Raw genomic sequence first — 19,350 nt, 5'->3', positions numbered from 1 at the left:
TTGTTTACAGTCTGAACTCTCTGCCCAAAATAAAAGGTGACTTTTCTTTAGAATTTGGTAATTTGAAGTTTCTGTAAATCAAAAGCAGACTATCTGTAACTTGATATGGTCCAAATAAGTAGTTTCAGCCTCTTACATAATTACAAATGGTAGACTCACAGCTTTATATTTCTCTAGGGCAGTGATTCTCAAATTTAATTGTGCATGAGAATCACCTGGAAGGCTTGTTAAAGCAGATTATTGAGCCCCAATCCCAGGGTTAATGGTCTAGTGGGTCTGGGTCAGGCCCCAGAATTTACATTTCTAACAAGTCTCAGGTAGTGCTGATGGTGCTGATCTAGGAATTTCACACTGAGGACCACATTTCTAGTGTGAGGATTAGACTAGAAAGCTATTAATACCAATAATACATTCATCTCATCATCACTGCTGCAGCTATCCATTTGTCCTCCACTTATGACTCAGTCTTCACAGACTTCAATATTCTACCTAGGTGTTATTCTGAGAGACTAGGCTATTTTTCAACTTCTTTGTCCCACGGTTTTATTTCAGTGTTATGGCACCTCTTTTGAAATCTATAACATCCTCTAACACCAATAGTAAGGAAGAAATTTTAAGTATACATATATGGAAACTTAATTAGAACAGACAAAATAGACTTTTTAAGACCAACTCTTTCTCTATTTGATAAGTCCTAAAGTCATTAATACTTGCTGGGGAAGGTTTGTACACAAACAGGAATTTAAAACCTCTGCTTACTGTTGCCTTATCATTCAACACCAAAGTTCTCCTTAAAAAAAAAAAAATAAAACAGAGAGGAATCCCTGTGTGCACACACTGTAATCCCACAAAAATCACTACATTTCTGTTGTTTTAACATTTTTTTTTAAAGGAGTAAAAGTAAAAATCATTTAACATTTCTCAACAGAGACACACTATAGCTTATCTTAATAAAGGTAAAAATGGAAAAAAGCCCTGGAGTCTGTGTTGAGAGATCTGGATTCTACCCCTAGTCCCTTTTGGCTTCAGATCACATATGCTCTTGCACAGAACTGAGCTTTTGGCTAAACAAAGCATTCAGGGCAAGAATCACTAAATGTGATCCAGTTTTATCGTAAGCTTATAAAGGAAGACTCATACACTGTAGACCAAGAGGTACTTGGTATCACTACATGATCTCCTCACAGGGCAAATCAATGACCTTCTTGGGGAAAAAATAAACTACCAATCACTTCAAAACCTGATTGCTTTTCCTGTAGCATTATATATTAAGGACACTCTGGATCTTTGGCAATCATTCAAAAAAAATCATCATTTAAAAATAACTAGATATGTATGTCATGCTAGTTGCTACAAGCTCATTTGTTTTCTTATTACTTATGTAAATAACTTAGATACAAGGCACAATAAGAAAATTAGAAGCCTAGATAGATCTGTATTAACGGCCATATTCCCTTAAAAATATATGAAGCATATAATTTCACTTTTTAAAATGAGGTTATTTCCAGAAATCTTATAGACAGTATTGGGATTTTAAAAAATCAGCCTTATTTAAATGCTTAGCATGGCACTTTATAACTATGTTCATTAAACTTCATGAAATAAGATTTTAAATTATAGTGATATATAAACTGTGGTGAACCAAAAAAGGGCAAAACTAGCAGTCAGGAGACAACTCAGTATGGCAAGCTGCAAGACCACTAACCTATTATTTTTTTTGTTTTTACTCATTCATTTGTTCCTTTATAGTCTATTTCTCTCAGCCCCTCCGCAATCACTGACTTGTGCTCCACAGTGAGCACAAGTGGAGGAAACAAGGAACGAAGACATGATATGAACTAGACCTCCCAAGTCCCTTCAGGTAAAACCTTTATCAGGGCTCTAATTTATAAACTATAACAGCACTTTTTTCTCAAATTCGAGAGAAGCTATCTCAATGAACAAACAATAGATAAGTTAACCATATCTCTTCTTTAAGCACCAACAGTGTTTTAATCTGCCCACCTTAATTGCCACTTCTGTAAAACATTTACTAACCAAACACTTAAGTTTATTCCCATACCATTTTCTTCAGCAAAATGAATAATTTCTTAGCTACTACCCAAACACTTTCATAACCAATGCCTCACATACAGAATTAATCAAATGTAGTTATTAGTATAGTAATCCATAAGGTTTTACTTCATAGTTTAGAATTTTATTCTTACACATATTATCTCATTCGATCCTTTAAACAACTAAATGAAGTAGCTACTTCTACAGAGAAACTGACAAAGAGAAGTAATATGATCTAAAATAACAGAGTTAAAAAACAAAACAAAACAAACAAAACCCAAAAAAGTAACTCAGAAATTGAATCCAGGATTCTTAATTGCAAATACTATGGTTTTTCAATTCATCAAACAGGAAGAACTCCTTGAGATGATTCTATTTTCAACTTTACATAACTACTGCCTATTGTATAAGATGGCATATACTAAGCAAAGACATACTGACTAGATTTGAAGTCAACTATATGCAGGTCAGGAAGCAACAGTTAGAACTGGACATGGAACAACAGACTGGTTCCAACTAGGAAAAGGAGTACGTCAAGGCTGTATATTGTCACCCTGCTTATTTAACTTCTATGCAGAGTACATCATGAGAAACACTGGGCTGGAAGAAGCACAGGCTGGAATCAAGATTGCCAGGAGAAATAGCAATAACCTCAGATATGCAGATGACACCACCCTTATGGCAGAAAGTGAAGAGGAACTAAAAAGCCTCTTGATGAAAGTGAAAGAGGAGAGTGAAAAAGTTGGCTTAAAGCTCAATATTCAGAAAACGAAGATCATGGTATCTGGTCCCATCACTTCATGGCAAATAGATGGGGAAACAGTGGAAACAGTGTCAGACTTTATTTTTTCTGGACTCCAAAATCACTGCAGATGGTGACTGCAGCCATGAAATTAAAAGACGCTTGCTCCTTGGAAGAAAAGTTATGACCAACCTAGATAGCATAATGAAAAGCAAAGACATTACTTTGCCAACAAAGGTCCGTCTAGTCAAGGCTATGGTTTTTCCAGTGGTCACATGTGGATGTGAGAGTTGGACTGTGAAGAAAGCTGAGCACTGAAGAATTGATGCTTCTGAACTGTGGTGTTGGACAAGACTCTTGAGAGTCCCTTGGACTGCAAGGAGATCCAACCAGTCCATTCTGAAGGAGATCAGCCCTGGGTGTTCTTTGGAGAGAATGATTCTAAAGCTGAAGCTCCAGTACTTTGGCCACCTCATGCGAAGAGTTGACTCACTGGAAAAGACTCTGATGCTGGGAGGGATTGGGGGCAGGAGGAGAAGGGGACGACAGAGGATGAGATGGCTGGATGGCATCACCGAGTCGATGGATGTGAATTTGAGTGAACTCTGGGAGTTGGTGATGGACAGAGAGGCCTGGCGTGCTGCGATTCATGGGGTCGCAAAGAGTTGGACACGACTGAGCGACTGAACTGACTGACTGGAAAAGTATTACATATTTACTAGACAGCATATCATTTGTTGCCTCCTAAAAATCAAAGTACCAGGTAGCATTTAGTATTATAGAATAATAGACAGAACACCATCAGGGTTAAGAATTTGGTTTCTGATTTTAGACTTGGGTAAAAATCCTGCAGCTGTGTAAGTTCTCTGGGTCTCATTTTTCTTGTTTGTAAATTGGGAATAATAAATGGTAATATCTCAAATGACTGCTATATTGAATGAGACTGTATAGACAACACCTAATATAGTGCCTGGTACACAGAAAGCACTCAATAAATTGGTTCAATGTGTATGAGTACTCATATAAAATTCAAAAATAGAACTAGTTTACAAAATAGTAATAATCTCATGAATTATGAAGAACAGTTAAATTTGCCTTAATATGTTTTTGAGGTTGTTTTTGCTTTTTTAACCTTTATCATTTGGCTCTTCATCAGCTATTACTGAGCTATGAATGCTGCTGCTCTCACACTGCTTATCTCTAACAGCTTCCACCTCCCTTTTAATGCAAGTAACATGGAGGTGTAGCTGTACAAAGATAAACTGATGCCCAAAGTGTCTCTTAAAAATTGCATAATCTTCAAGAGAACTTTCTGGAGTAATGGAAATGATCCTATATCTTGATTGGGCTGTTGTTACATAGGTGAATATACCTGTCAAAACTCATCAAAATGGACACAAAGGAAAAGATCTGTACATGACATAATGCAAATTAAAAAAAAAAAACTTTTTTAGATTTTATAACTCTTGAACAAGTTACTTTCTCATTCTGGCCCTTACCTTTCTCATCCTCAGAAAGGGAATAATTTTTCATTCAGAAAGAATATAATGAGTGTTAAGAGATAAGGTCCGTAAAATACTTACTGTAGTTTCTGCACAGTTAGTTGCCAATTCTTGATCCACTTACATTAACCCTAGGCATTGTTCAGATTTATCTGAGTCCTAAAACATTCATCCATAATAAAAGCTGTATTTCCTCCCTTCCCTCTCCTTTTTCCTACTCTTCCCCTCATCTCTTTTATTTTAGGAAAATATGAATAAACATTTGATTAAAGCTTTAGCCTCCACAAGGTATTATTTTTTAAAAATCATAAGTCATTTTTCTTCAAAGTTCTCCTTCTTCTCATTTAATTACAGTAAAAAACATGGCAACTGCCTGGTGAACCAGTGGTTAAGACTCGTGCTTTCACTGCTGATGGCCAGGGCTCAATTCCTAGTGGGAGAACTAAAATTTTGTAAACCAAGTGGCATGGCCAAAAACAAAACACAGTAGTTTACTTTTATTAGTTTTCAAGTCACTTTTTAAAAAGTGTCTAAGGAGATCAGTCCTGGGTGTTCTTTGGAAGGAATGATGCTAAAGCTGAAACTCCAGTACTTTGGCCACCTCAGGCGAAGTGTTGACTCATTGGAAAAGACTCTGATGCTGGGAGGGATTGGGGGCAGGAGGAGAAGGGGATGACAGAGGATAAGACGGCTGGATAACATCACCGACTCGATGGACGTGAGTTTGAATGAACTCCAGGAGTTGGTGATGGACAGGGAGGCCTAGCGTGCTGCAATTCATGGGGTCACAAAGAGTCAGACACGACTGAGCAACTGAACAGACTGAACTGAACTGAAGCAATGTTCTTTGTTCTAGAATTCCAGGACACTGGAACAATTTCACGTTCATCTAGCATTTAGTGAGCAAACATTCATTAAGAACCTAAATCAGCCAGGCAGTGAAGAAACATAGATAAGGTCAGGGAGGCAAATACCTAGCTAAAGCAGCTCAAGTAGAACTGCTAATAAAAAAGTCTTACCAAATAACAAAATATTTAAACTAGAAATTCAGCTCCTCAGTTGTACTAGACTCATTTTCAGTGCTCAATAGATGCAAGTGACCAAAGGCTACCAATGATGGAATGTGGGGATCATTGAACCCTTCCACCATCACACAAAGCTCTACTAAAAAATGCTGCTTACCCATTCTATTCCAGGACCACTCAATCACAATTTCAGCTTATATAACCTACAATTTTCCACTGATACCACTTGCTGCCATCATTCTAATTTCATGAATCTTGTAAGCTGCATGAACATGGAACAACAGGCTGGTGCCCAAAGAGATGAAGGCAGAGGCATCAAGTCTCTTACCATCACCTGAGACCAAGAGGAGTTAATTGCTCCTTATCATTAATGTCCAAGCCCACTTCTAATCATGGAGAGCCCCACCCTGATACTGTCACTGGTTATAATGTATCTGAGATGGGTTCGGGAAAGAGAGGAGTACTTAAAATTTTACCACCTGTTAAGACAGACCTCACTATTACACATGTCTCTTACCTATCACTAGACCACACCATGGCAGCAGCTAGAAATAAAAATTCTACCAAACTACTAAGGCTTATTTTAAAGCAGTTGTTAACAATATTTCATTAAAAATTAGACATTACAAATGTTAAGTCAGACAAGATGCTGGGACAGAAGACATAAACTAGTACTAACCTAGACAAAATTAGGAAAAATCATCATCTTTGAGAAAGATATGAGGAACTACAACTTTTAGGAACTCTTAAATTATAAAATCTAGGGGAAAGAAATTGTCTATATCTTTATATCCTGCATGTCTATAACCATTAAAATGGCTTAATCCTCCTTAAAGGAAAACATTTCGTATAGCTGCTTAGTTTACAGAGGCAAAAAAAGATGGAAAAAAAAAAGGGGGGAAGGGGGCAGACAAAGAGAAAGAAGTTGAAAGAGAAAGAAATGAAGCTGATCCATGAAGAACACTGTGTTAAGAGACCCTGGGTTTTAATTCAGTGTTTTTGAAATGATGTAACACATGGTCAACCTAGAGTATATAAAAGGAGGCTATTGCCATCTACCCACCAGCCCTGACCTCTCAAGGAAAAGCTTTGCAAAATAGATGTTCTTATACCTTCAAGAGAACACTTTAACTACATGAATGCCATCTCAGCTCTTCTCATGATAAGCTAATAATTTCAAGATTCTTATGACTAGCAAATCAGTAGCTAGTCAAGAATATGTAGAGCACCAGTATTAATCAAAGAGCTGCACTACCCAGGAACAGTACTTTGTAGCAGTTAAAAAATAAGATCAGATATTAAAATACTAGCTCTACAAATGCCTAAGACAATGTTAAAAAGGGAAAACTATGAGTTCATCTGCAGTTATGAATCTCTATGAGTGTTTTAATGGAAGAAATCAACAACTAATTATGGTTTCTGAAAGATACAGGAATGGTGCTTCCCTACATATGATTCTAACATGATCTATATTCACTGGGGCATGAGAAGAGACTTACCACATCCTAAGCCTCAAAAAGATACACAAGTAAAAATATTTGTCACATCCTTGGTATTTGCTATACAATCTGATAATTAAAAAAAAAAAATACTAGTAGCAATACTGTCTTCTGTGACACAAGAAAGATTTCACATATAACAGAAAATTAAGTCTAAAACAACATAGCAAGCTGTGAGCATTTGGTAAAATTTGCTCAACTTTCAAGTTCTGAAAATTGAGTAAGCTTGGCTGTGTAGACAGCACTTCCTTTATTTAAGGGGCAGCAAAACCTCACAAAATGAATGAACACAACCTACAATCTGGGTAGACAGTCAAGAGCAAGTGCATTTCAGCATTGCATAATTAGAGCTTTGGGGCAATCCTACAGACTAACTCAATAAAAGGGCCTACAGAACTTTTTGCCAGCTTGCAAAATCCTAAAACCTTTCCCATGTTTAGCAACAGCTAGGCAGAAATGCACCATTTATCAGAAAGTCAGTAGACTATATAGTGAAGCTGCAATTTTCATGACAGCATTATTTTCCTTAAATTATACTTACAATTGTTTTATACTCTGCATCTTACCAACTGACAAGGCAACCAGAATCATTTGATGAGTTTTATACAAGTCTCTATTTTCCTTTGGTGTGCACACGGGAGGGGTATGTGAGTATGCCTGAAGAAAGGAATCACATATATTTTGAAAAACTAGCCATACCACTTTACAACCACCAGCACAGCTAAATAAATCAAACAATATCAAGCAAATGTTGCAGAGTATGTGGGACAAATAGAACCCTCATTCACTATTGAAAAGACACTTTGGAAACACTGAGTAATATAAACTGAAATGGAACAAAAGCACATATGATCCAAAAATTCTACTACAGCAATTATGTGCACATGTGCAGCAAAAGATATGTACAAGAATATAGGGATATTAGGCATTGTGACTCAAAACTGGAAACCACCAAGATGTTCATCAACAGTAGAAGGGATAAATTACAGTATTTATATATACACAGTCATACAACAGGATGGAATACAATAGAAAGAGAATGAAGAAGCTACCACACTATACCGATGGATCACATAAAAATTGATTTAAGAAGGCATACACAAGGGTGTTGTTGCTGTATGATGTTACATGCATGTCCATGAACGTATGTTACATTCCAATAAAAGTCTACCTAAAATTGGAAAAACAAATCAATATATAATAAATAAGCAACTTTGATGGCTAAACATTTATAACACAATCTGATTCCCAGTGCCACCTCTCCTCCATGCCAAAACTGGGATAGAACACTTGAAAAAAAAAATCCTCCCTCATGCTAATCTAAACCATTTCTACATTAAAACAAAGAAGGCTATATTAGGGTAACAGAATGCAACAGTCAAATCATTTTTAGGACAAGACACTAATCTGAAAAGAATTTTAACACCAAAGCTCTCCCTCTCCACATTACCTTGTCCACACTCAGATCTTCACCACCTAAAAGGGCACTCTTCTCTGCCATTTATTTAATGGAAACATTTGAAAAGTAATGACCTATCCTAGCAGGGTAGTTACGAGGATTGAAACAAGAAGAGTGGATATATCAAGTCTTCAGTACTGTGCCTATGCACTGAATGACTAAACAGTAGTAATAAATCCCAAATAGTGAGTCTTCCAGGTCAAGGGCTATTTCCAATTCATTACTGAAATACAGAATCCAGCATTTAACAGTTGGTCAATTTATGGAATAAATGAATGATGTGAGTGTAAAACAAAAAGAAATAAAAACAAGGCAAAAGGGGAAATACCAAGAAGCTCAAAGGAAGGGCTTATTTTTACATCAGGGTAAATGACAAGACTCTAAATCTCAAATGAAGCAACAAGGAACTTCTCCGGTGGTCCAGTGGCTGAGAGCCCACCTGCCAATGCACAGGACACGAATTTGATCCCTGGTCCAGGAAGATCCCATATGGCACAGAGCAACTAAGCCCAGGTCCAGGAAGATCCCATATGGCACAGAGCAACTAAGCCCAGGTCCAGGAAGATCCCATATGCCACAGAGCAACTAAGCCCACGTGCTGCAACCACTGAATCCTGTGCACCTAGAGCCTATGCTCCCCAACAAGAAAAGCCACTGCAGTGAGAAGCCCATACACTGCAAACAGAGTGTAGCCCCTCAACTAGAGCGAGCCCTGGCTCAAGAAGGAAGACCCAGTGCAGCCAAAAAGAAAGAAATAAACCTAAAAAAATATGAAGCAATAGGAACTTCTCTGGCAGTACAGAGGTTAAAACTGTGCTTCCAATGCTGGGGGGGGCGGGAGCACGGGTTTGATCCCTGGTCGGGGAAGTAGGATCCCACATGCCACCTGGTACGGCCAAAAAAAAAAAAAAAGTGAAGCAACAAAATCACGTACATATTAAAACTTCTAAAATAAAAACTGCCTCATATATAAAAATAAAAACTTTTCCTCCATATATTTCACAGTGCAGAAGCCAGATGTCTTAAATACAGTTCTTTAATATTGAAACTCTTAAAAACATTTCTGAATGAATTCCTTATGAGGTTGACAGGAATCACAAGTATATAACAGGTTATATTTAAGACATCTGTCACAGCACATCAATATTCTGATTAAATATGTCATAACAGAAAGGAAAGCGGATTTCACTGAATCCTTATACAGTGGTATTATTTTTATGAATTTAAGTATCAAAATCGTCAAGACTGCAATCTTACGAATACATTAGACTTTCAAAGACAAATTAGTAAAATACTTTTAATCTCTGTTGTATGCACAAAATAATAATGAACTATTAGATCCTTTCCCCCTTCCTTTTAAGCATCTCCTTATTCTTAGATTAAGAATAAGAATCTTATTTAATTAACTGTTTTTAATTAACCAACATTTACACAAAGTGATTTATGTGGAAAGCATTACTCTAAATGTAAATAAAACTCATTTGGTTCTTATAACAACTCTTACAAGGTAGGTACGGTGATCCTTTCCATTTTACAGATAAGAATACTGAGGCAGAGACGCTAAGTAACCTACCTAAAGTCAGATAGCTATTAAAAAGCAGACTGGATGCACTCTTAACTTCTATACTGCCTAGAGATCTCTGAGGTAAAGTAAAACTAAATTTATCCTGACTTCACTTGATGTTGGGAGGCTAGTTATGTTGATGATCTTGGGTGATAACCACAAAGTGAAACAGCACTAACGGCACATTTCACAAATTCTAAGATACCCATCTTTTTATATACATATATTTTAGTATGTCTGAAACTGATGGCATTTTACAACTGCAACTGACAGTGCTCTCTCTCTGGCACACATAAAACAACAGTGCATCTGGTAACTGCTGGCAAGTACACTTCAAAAGCTGTGGCCCTCATGGGTTAGTGCTAAGTAAGTAAGACAAAATATCTAAATTACCTCACAGGTCTGGTACAGGGGCTTTAAAAAGGGTATTTCTTCCCCAAAATGATCTATGACAAAATTCCAGGTAAACGTAAGGTAAATTCCACTGGAGTAAGTTGTCACTTTCTCAGGCCCACATTGAACTAACCTGGTTATATACTGCTAGGGAAAAATAACTAGTTTCATTATACAATTTGATGAAAAAATAAAGAATTTTGGGTGGGAAAAAAGCTGGCAGCCAAAATAACAGCCAAAATGAGATACCTGAGAAAATAAAATCAACAGGAAAGCATAAATCAAGATACCTCACCAGTACCACTTGATTCAAGCCAGTTCTCAAACGCCACTGATAAAAATGCTCACCTAAGTTTCTTCAGTTTTTTAAAAAATATACTTTGAATGCAACCAGAACTGATCAAATACGCTCAGTGTATGCCCATACCCTACTTGAACTACTCTAACAAAACTGGACATGTTAAACTTAATGGCCATATTGCATAGCTAACTGCTTAACAAACGTTTAAACTGATCCTAAGAGTGGCCACCAAAAAAATTTAAATAAAGTTCAATTCATTCAGGACTTCCCTGGTGGTACAGTGCATAGGAATCTGCCTGCCAAAACAAGGGAAATGGGTTTGATCCCTGATCTGGGAGGATTCCACAAGCTGCGGAGCAAGTAAGCCCCTGCACCATAACTACTGAGCCCCCAACTCTCGAGCCGGCAAGCTGAAATTATTGAGTCCATGTGCTGCAACGAGCGAAGCCCGTGTGCCTAGGGCCTGTGCTCCACACCAAGAAAAGCCACCAATGAGAAGCCCACACACTGCAACCAAGAGTAGCTCCACTTGCTTTAACTAGAGAAAGCCCACACACAGCAAAAAAGAACTAGTGTAGTCCATAAACAAATGTTTTTTAAAAATTCAATTTATTTAAATATTCCTGTCAATATTTGCCTTGATAATTTCAGGATGAATAATGTTCAATTTTTTCTTTGTCTGCTTTTGTCTTAGTGGTTAAAGCTACCTTTCAGGGTAATTTCCCACTAAAACACCAAAACTGCATCCAGATTACAACTAAAAAATTCAATTAAAAAAAACCCAACTGTACACTTTACCTTAAAAATCACTTAATTTTGATAGGGCAGGAGGGAAATGAACTTTCACAAAACTGAAAATTTGTTCTGTAAATATACCCAGACAGGAAACAATGGTATCTTCTTTAATGGTGTATTAAATTTCAAATAATATTTTAAAAGCCTCATACTACTTTTCAGTTACACTACAACCTCTGAGATACTGCATCACCTAATAGCAGAGTGAAACCTCTCTTCTTTTGTATCCGTTATTCTTAATTATTTTTATTCCTATATTACTTATGCTTTAAGTGTATAAACAACCTATCCCAGCCATAGTTTGAGGCAATGCTATTTTATATCTGTAGATCAAATTTTTAAAAAACTATTTTTTATGTATGTAAAGTTCTATTTCACATAGTTATATAATTCAGAATTTAATGCTAATAATTATCCTGTCCTCATTTAGAACATGTAGGTAAGTCTGAAGAATATCTGAAGAGTTCTACATATGTATATATAAATAAAAGACTTGGGAAAGTGTACCTGTAAGAACCATAATATACAAAAAATATATAGTTGTCGTCCAAGAATTTATTAAGATTTAAAAAACTAAAAGCCAGGGAGAAGAGGAGCAAAAGACAGAAGGAACTAATAAAAGCACTTTTTTTTAAGTTACAATTTTCTTAATATAAAATAGAAGGAAGACTGCCTTAGCAGATTAGAATAATCTAATGATGTTTCTACAAAAACTTAAGAAAGGTTATCAGAAGCAAAATTTTTGATAGAGACTATCCTGTTTTTTTTAAAACAGATGTCTTCTAGAACCTTTATTTACTGTGTTGGTAAACCATAAAGAAGGCTGAGTGTCGAAGAATTGATGCTTTCGAACTGTGTTGCTGGAGAAGACGCTTTCGAGTCCCTTGGACTGCAAGGAGATCAAACCAGTCAATCCTAAAGGAAACCAATCCTGAATATTCACTGGAAAAGAGCTCCCTGATGCTGGCAAAAGGAGAAGAGGACGGCAGAGGATGAGATGGTTGATGTAACAGGCATGAACTTGAGCAAACTCTGGGAGATAGTGGAGGACAGAGGAGCCTTGTATGCTGCAGTTCATGGGGTTGCAAAGAGTCAGTATTTCAATACTTTGGCCACCTGATGTGAAGAACTGACACACTTGCAAAGACCCTGATGCTGGGAAAGATTGAAGGCAGGAGAAGAGGACAACAGAGGATAAGATGGTTGGATGGCATCACCTACTCAATGGACATGAGTTTGAGTAAACTCTGGGAATTGGTGAGGGACAGGGAGGCCTGGTGTGCTGCAGTCCATGGGGTTGAGTCAGACACAACTGAGTGAACTGAAATCAAAGAGTCGGACTCAACTTAGTGACTGAACAACAACAAAGCCCATCTTAACATAATTTCTCTTTCTAATACACTTGTTTCTTGTCAACTAAGGTTTTGCCAATTACAACATTCTTTGTGAAGGAATCCCTGAAAATAAACTGTGTTCTACTATGATATAACCATTTAGACTATCTAAAATAGCATTTACGGTATCAGGGGACTGCTATTATTCCACTGAGACCCAAAGTATGATCACTGACCATATATCTGATGGATAGGAGTAAACTCCTAGCAATCCTTACCAAGGCCTTAATTTTAATTCTCTAAATCTGAGAAAAAGTTGTATGTATAAAATTTCTCCCATCCAAAAAAAGAAAACCATTAAAATATAACCAAAATATTCAAGTTATACTATCAGTTACTTAATGATCCTATAAATATAGGTTATAAAATATAAAGCTAACCAGCAAAAACAAAACACCACCTAGGACAATAACAAAGAAAATCCTTATGTTTTGAAGGTATTCAGAAGCTATCTCCATGCTTGGTGGCTAAATAGGTAGTGATGATATTAATCAAAACAGCGAACAGAAAGATGTTCAAGTTCAAGAAACAAACTTCTGGATAGTATGGCCAAACTCTCTCATCTAGCACCCATACGTGACAGCCACAATCCCTTGCCTTTGCAAGCTTTCAAAATAAACTCCTCTACCCCTGCATTGCCCTTTCCATCCCTCTATTTGTCCTTCCAAAATGTACTGCCCAATGGTCTACTTTCTTTTGAAAGCTTTCCCTAAGGCACCTTCTCTCTGCTTACAAGGCAACCTGAATAAACTGCTATGATAGCACTAATCACACTACACAACATTTAACTGTCCATTGCCCCTAGACTCTGAGGTCTAAGTGAATTTCGAAAACTCTAATAATAGTTAATACTTGATAAATAGTACTTAAAAACTATATTCTATTTGAATATATTCTAAATGAATGAATGAATGAGTTTGAGATGCTTATAGAACACCCAGATAGTGATAAACAGAAACATGGCTCTGAGCTCAGGAAGGAAGACATGGCTCATGTTATAGATAACATTTTACCCTAAATCTGTAACTGTTGCTTTGGCAGACAGTTAAATGAACAAAATTCAAAAAACAAAAAACAAAATTCATAATCAAATAGTTTATGGAGGGACAGGCAACCGAGACATAAAATGTTTTGCCCATAAAATACAATGTGTACTCTTTGTTGTTGTTTAAGTCATTAGGTCACGTCTCACTCTTTTGTGACCCCATGAACTGCAGCCCACCAGGCTCCTGTGTCCATAGGATTTCCCAGGCAAGCATACTGAAGTGGGTTAACCATTTTCTTCTCCAGGGGATCTTCCTGACCCACAGATCAAACCTGCATCTCCCATATTGGTAGGTGGATTCTCTACCACTGAGCCACCAGGGAAGCCCTGTGTTCTAATTTCCAACTTAATTGATTTCTCAGCTTCAATCAACATAGATTAGCCACACCCTCCTTTTTTGGTCTATTGCCTTGGCTTCAGTGTTGCTAAGGAAAATCTCCTTCAACCTCTGGCTATATCTTCTCTGTCCCCTTTGCTCCATTTCTTCTTCTCAATGTTAAATACTGAAGAGTCGTAGGGGGCCACATTCCTGTATCTTCTCTATGTACTTTCTGCTTAGGCAATCTCATCCCCCACCTTCCACATTAAGACATCCACTAACAGCTATATACTGATTATTCCCCACTGAACTACAATCAGCATGTCCTCCATTACCAGAAACTAACACAAAACTGCTCTCCTCTCCCCAGTATTCCCCTGTATTAGGCACAAGAACCACCAACCCTGGAAATCAGCCTTCTCCTCTCCTTAGACCTCCAAATCGAATCCACCACCTAATTCTATTAACTTTACTTCTCAAATATTTGTTGAATTTAGCTACTTTATCACTGCCAAGTCTGGACCAAGATTTCATTACCTTTTGTTTAAATTACAAAAATAGCTGAATTCAGTTCTGCTCAAAGTGTGATCTGTGGACCCATACTGATCCACAAACTCTGTTACTGGTGTGACACAAGGTAAATACAGCAACAGAGAGCACTCAGAAATTTTTAGAGCAATTTGACAGACACTGCCACAATATCCATTTTATTGTACATTACCAAAATACCACACAAACTATAAAGTAAAACAAAACAAAACAGATCCTTTACCGCAGATAAGTTTGAGAAGCACTGGCCTAACTGGTCTCCTTGCTTTTACTATTGCTTATCTCCAATATGTCCTCAACAGAGCGGCCAAGTGATGGTTTTAAAGCAAAAATTTAAGCAACTTATTCAGCTGTTTGACATTCTCCAATGGCTTCCCACTACCCCTAGGATTAATTACAAAAGACAGGTAAACCCCATTGCTGAGATTTTTACAAAATAAATTTTTTTTTCCAGAAAGGTGAAGAATCTTGTTTAAAGTAACCAACGAAGAATTGGAAGATCTGAGAGGCAACAAAGGATAATAGACTCTACAACCATATGACCTGGCTCCACTGCTTACTTAGGCTGTGTGATTTTGTGGAAGTAATCTGATTCTCAGGTTCCTTATTTGTGAAACGGAAATATAATTAAGGCTCTTCAAAGGGGGATTGCTGAGGTTTAAACAAGTTAATATATATAAATCATTTGAAAGAATGGCTGGCCCAGTGCTTTAGAAGTATTAGTGATTATCATTATCTTTAACATTTTACTAGTGCTCTTAGAAGATACTTTTATCTTCTTGCTTGCTTACTGTCTGTCAGTGCCACATTAAGATATAAATTACAAAAAAAAAAAGTCCGTATTATTATTCTCTAATAGAACTTTTCTCAGAGGACTTAAACCCTACAGAAACTGAGTTAAGTGACTATTTCCTCAGTTCTTTCTCAAGCATAGGGCAGAGCTAGCACCAATCTAGGTGCATTGAAGAGCAGTTTAATTCATTACATACTTTGGATGCTTTAGAGCAATAGGGCCCGATAGTTACTGGAACCCCTGCTGAAAAGGGCTGCTCTTTTGTATTCCCCAAAGTCTGGCATGATGTATGCTATGCTATGCTATGTCACTTCAGTTGTGTCCGACTCTGTGTGACCCCATAGACGGTAGCCTACCAGGCTCCCCCGTCCCTGGGATTCTCCTGGCAAGAACACTGGAGTGGGTTGCCATTTCCTTCTCCAATGCATGAGATGAAAAGTGAAAGCGAAGTTGCCTAGTTGTGTCCGACTCTTAGCGACCCCATGGACTGCATGATGTAGGTGCTCATTAAATATTTTTGGAAAGAATGGTTCTTTTCAAAACCAAAGGAATAGTGCTTAGCACAAAGTAGCTACTAATTGTTAATTTCATTCCACCCCTTCAAAGTTTCTATGAACTTTAAAAGTATGATTCTACCAGATTCATTTTTCTTGAACTGGGGAGTCTATATTATTTAAAGCCAAAAATGCAGAATACAGACAGTAGGAAAGCCAAGAAATAGAAACCAATGTTGGCAGGAACTATGTGGAAACAGTAATAGGTGGAAGATAGGTAGAATTTGGATATGCAGGGGAAAGAGCAAAGGTTATTCTAGGTCAAGGAATAGCATAAGCAGCAGAGGCAGTGTCACCCAAAGTTTAAAGAACATTCCATTGGTGATACAAAAAAAAAAAAAATTTTAAGCTATACATAGGCAAAATATTTGAAAGTTCCATATGCACATGTTTTTATGTGTAATTAGGACAGCAAATTGTGATTCCAAACTTTTACTACTTGTAACAACATTAAGTTAACAGAACTTATTTGGACTTTTCAAAGAAGTGAGTTGTTTGAAAAAAGTATCAAGAAAACAATGCACAGGAAGCGAGCAAATATGACAAAATTAGTCAGGATTTTAAAGAGCAAAACTTGGGGAACATTAAGACACAGTCATGTGAATAAAACCCGTCAACAAGAGAAAAGCAATGTCTTCTGAATGAAGCCAAAGCTCTAGCCTTAGTAGCAATTCAACATAAAGGACAAGCAGGTATGAAGTATCTTATCAGTTTTGAGTATTTAATTGTAGTACTACAATTTTCCTCAGTAAAATCCTCATTTTTCCCTATGATAAATATGCTGCACAATTTCAGTTACTCCCAAAACAAAGATAATTTTAAATTTCCAAATAGATAACTTGAAAATGATACAACGTATAGCCTGGTAACTTACCTGAAAATAAGGAGCTAAAACTATACTCTTCACACCAGAAGGAACTACTTTATACAGAAACAAAATATGAATCATACCTACATCAAAAAAGCTGTTAAAATAAAAAAAGCAAAAGACAGCTTTCCTTCCCTCCACTTCCTTTCTCAAAATTAACCTACCAATAGCCAAATCAAGCTAAGAAATGATGATAAAAAACACTTATTGAACTTTTATCAGGCACTGTTGTATCTTACCTGAATTAAGTTATGCAATTATCACCACCATTTTATGAAGTACACTCCTATCCACATTCTACAGCTGTAAGAATATGAGGCACCGAGAGATTAAATAACTTGCTCAAGGCCAGATATGGTAGATGGAAAGGCAGGGATTTAGATCCTGACAGTTCAGTTAGAGTCTGAGTTCTTAAGCACTGGACACCATTTATCTCAAGAATAGTAGGATGATAATTTGAAATATTCCACCTTCCCCATTATGACAGGAGAGATGTAATGCTTCAAAGTATGAACTTTTTTATTAGTTAAATTTCCAGTCTAAGAAACAGGAGGTTCATCAGTTTTATGGAAAAACTAGGAAGATGAGTATTATAATGAAATAATATAGGCCCAGGAGTCTTTTAAATACAAAGCACCAGAAGCTTCAGAAGTCTGGCTGTGAAAGACACTATTCACAGAGAAAGATGCCAAAAGTTGGGATAAGCAGAAGGTGAATCCTATTTCTACTCGACCTACTGCTTTGAAGGAGAAAATCCTGCCCATCCCCTTGCCTTTCTGTAATTCAGTTACACAAATGCATAGATTCAAAAGTGAGGGAAATGATGGCAGAGGGAGCAGAAAGATGGTAAGTCAGGACGTCGTGGACCCTGACCCGCAGAGTCCGTCTGATGTCCCTGGTGAGAGAGAATTCTGAGAGGGCAATGCATATCTGGGGGTAGGGAGATTGAGGGCAGGGCCACCAGGGTGGAGGCACCGAGAGGTCCGGCTGGAGAGCTGAGAATTCATCGTGAAACGGGGTAATGGAGATACTTCAAGTGTATATACTTTTCGGATAAGGAGGTATGGACGTGAACGCGGGGGTGGAGGGCAGTTTCTCGCTCTAGGCAGGACTCAGGGTGGGAAACAGACAAGGTATTAAAGGGCGGGCGCGGAGGTCTACAGTTTATAAAGGGGGGAGACTGGGCCAGGCAAAGGGGCAAGGCTTGCGGAGGAAGGTCGGGGGGATCCTGATAAAAGGAAGCAGGGAGTCAATGGGGGAGGGGATGATTCCCAGGGGAAGTAGACACTCGAGAGGTTAGGGAGGTCCGGGGGACGGGAGGCACACCTCAGGAGCGGGGGTCCTGGGCCGAGGAAGAGGAGGGTGTCGAGATGCGGGAGGAGGCCGCTGGGTTCCAGTGCAGGTGAGTCCCAGGGAAGAGGGGGGAGCAAGCGACCACCGCTGTGGCCGGGACCGCGGCGGGGGAGGGGCACCTACCCGGACGTGAGGGGTAGCGGCGGGCAGTCCCAGCGGCGGCTCCTCTCCGGCTGAGGTGATGGCGGCGAGTCCCTGTGGCGACCGCCTCCGCCGAGCCGCATCCCTCCTCCCCAGTCCGCCCTTCTCCCCTGTCTCCCGCTCCTAAACTTCTTCCCCGGGATAAACAAACCCGCCGCCAGGGGCGGCCGCCTCCGCTGCTCCCGCCCCCAGGCAGCCCCCCCACTCCGGGCCCGTCCGGGCCCCGGCTTCCGAGTTGCGACTCCAGCCCCAGCCCTAGCCCGCGAGCGCGCGTGCGCGCAGCGGCGGCGGCTCGCGAGGCAGTCCCTCCCTCCCCCTTCTGCGCCGAGCACTTCCGGCCCGGGCCGGATCCGCCGCCGTGGTTTGAATGTAACCGGCGCCGTTTGCGCCGGGCACTGGTTCTCAGCCTGCCGCGCTCCACATCCCCGGCCGAGCCTCGCCTGGTAGGGACTCCCCCGCTTCAGTGCAGCATAAAACTTTTCTAAAAAACTCACTGATCCCCCCTAACAGCTTATCTAATTGACCTAGGGTCAGTGTGAGAGGCGGCTGCTGTTTTCTGCGCACGGTTTTCTTAGGGCTGTACCAGGCTGAAAAGCCAAGATACAATTTGTACCGATCGCTCAGAACTAAATGTGAGCTCAGAAGTATATGACTTCCTAAAACAAAAACAGCAGTATGGAGACTTCCCGGGCGGTCCAGTAGTTAAGACTCTGCGCTTCCACTGCAGGGGGCGCGGGTTCCATCCCTGGTGAAGAACTAAGTTCCCGCAAGCCACTCAGCGCGGCCAAAAGGGAAAAACAGCAACAACAAAACAGTAGTATACAATCTCTTAATAGGGATAAAGACAACAGTCTGCTAGGCAAATGAAGTGCCACGGTGGAAGCGTTTTTCCATAGGAGGAGATGAGCCGTAACTTATCAGGCTTAGGAAGGGAAGGGGTCCGCCCAGGGGCGGCTGAAGGATGCTTGAGAAGCATAGCAGAGCAGGAGGCATCCAGAG

At 39.0% G+C, this 19,350-nt stretch overlaps 1 protein-coding gene across 3 annotated transcripts in view; it reads right to left on the bottom strand.

Moving 5' to 3' along the window:
• The window catches only part of SPOPL (speckle type BTB/POZ protein like), a 52,958-nt gene extending 34,350 nt beyond the window's left edge, over positions 1 to 18,608 (bottom strand). For 2 of the 3 annotated variants that reach the window (XM_070389828.1, XM_070389842.1), the window contains exon 1: positions 18,334 to 18,607. The gene's annotated coding sequence lies outside the window, so the exon portion shown is untranslated. Of the gene's footprint in view, positions 1 to 18,333 lie in introns of all 3 variants that reach the window. The other variant, XM_070389832.1, reaches the window with a different exon arrangement.
• Between the last annotated feature and the right edge of the window lie 742 nt (positions 18,609 to 19,350).

Source organism: Bos mutus, chromosome 2, assembly GCF_027580195.1.
Source record: "Bos mutus isolate GX-2022 chromosome 2, NWIPB_WYAK_1.1, whole genome shotgun sequence".
NCBI classification, from domain to species: domain Eukaryota; kingdom Metazoa; phylum Chordata; class Mammalia; order Artiodactyla; family Bovidae; genus Bos; species Bos mutus.
The sequence above is the reverse complement of the archived record's forward strand: the minus strand, read 5'-3'. Positions and strand labels throughout refer to the sequence as shown.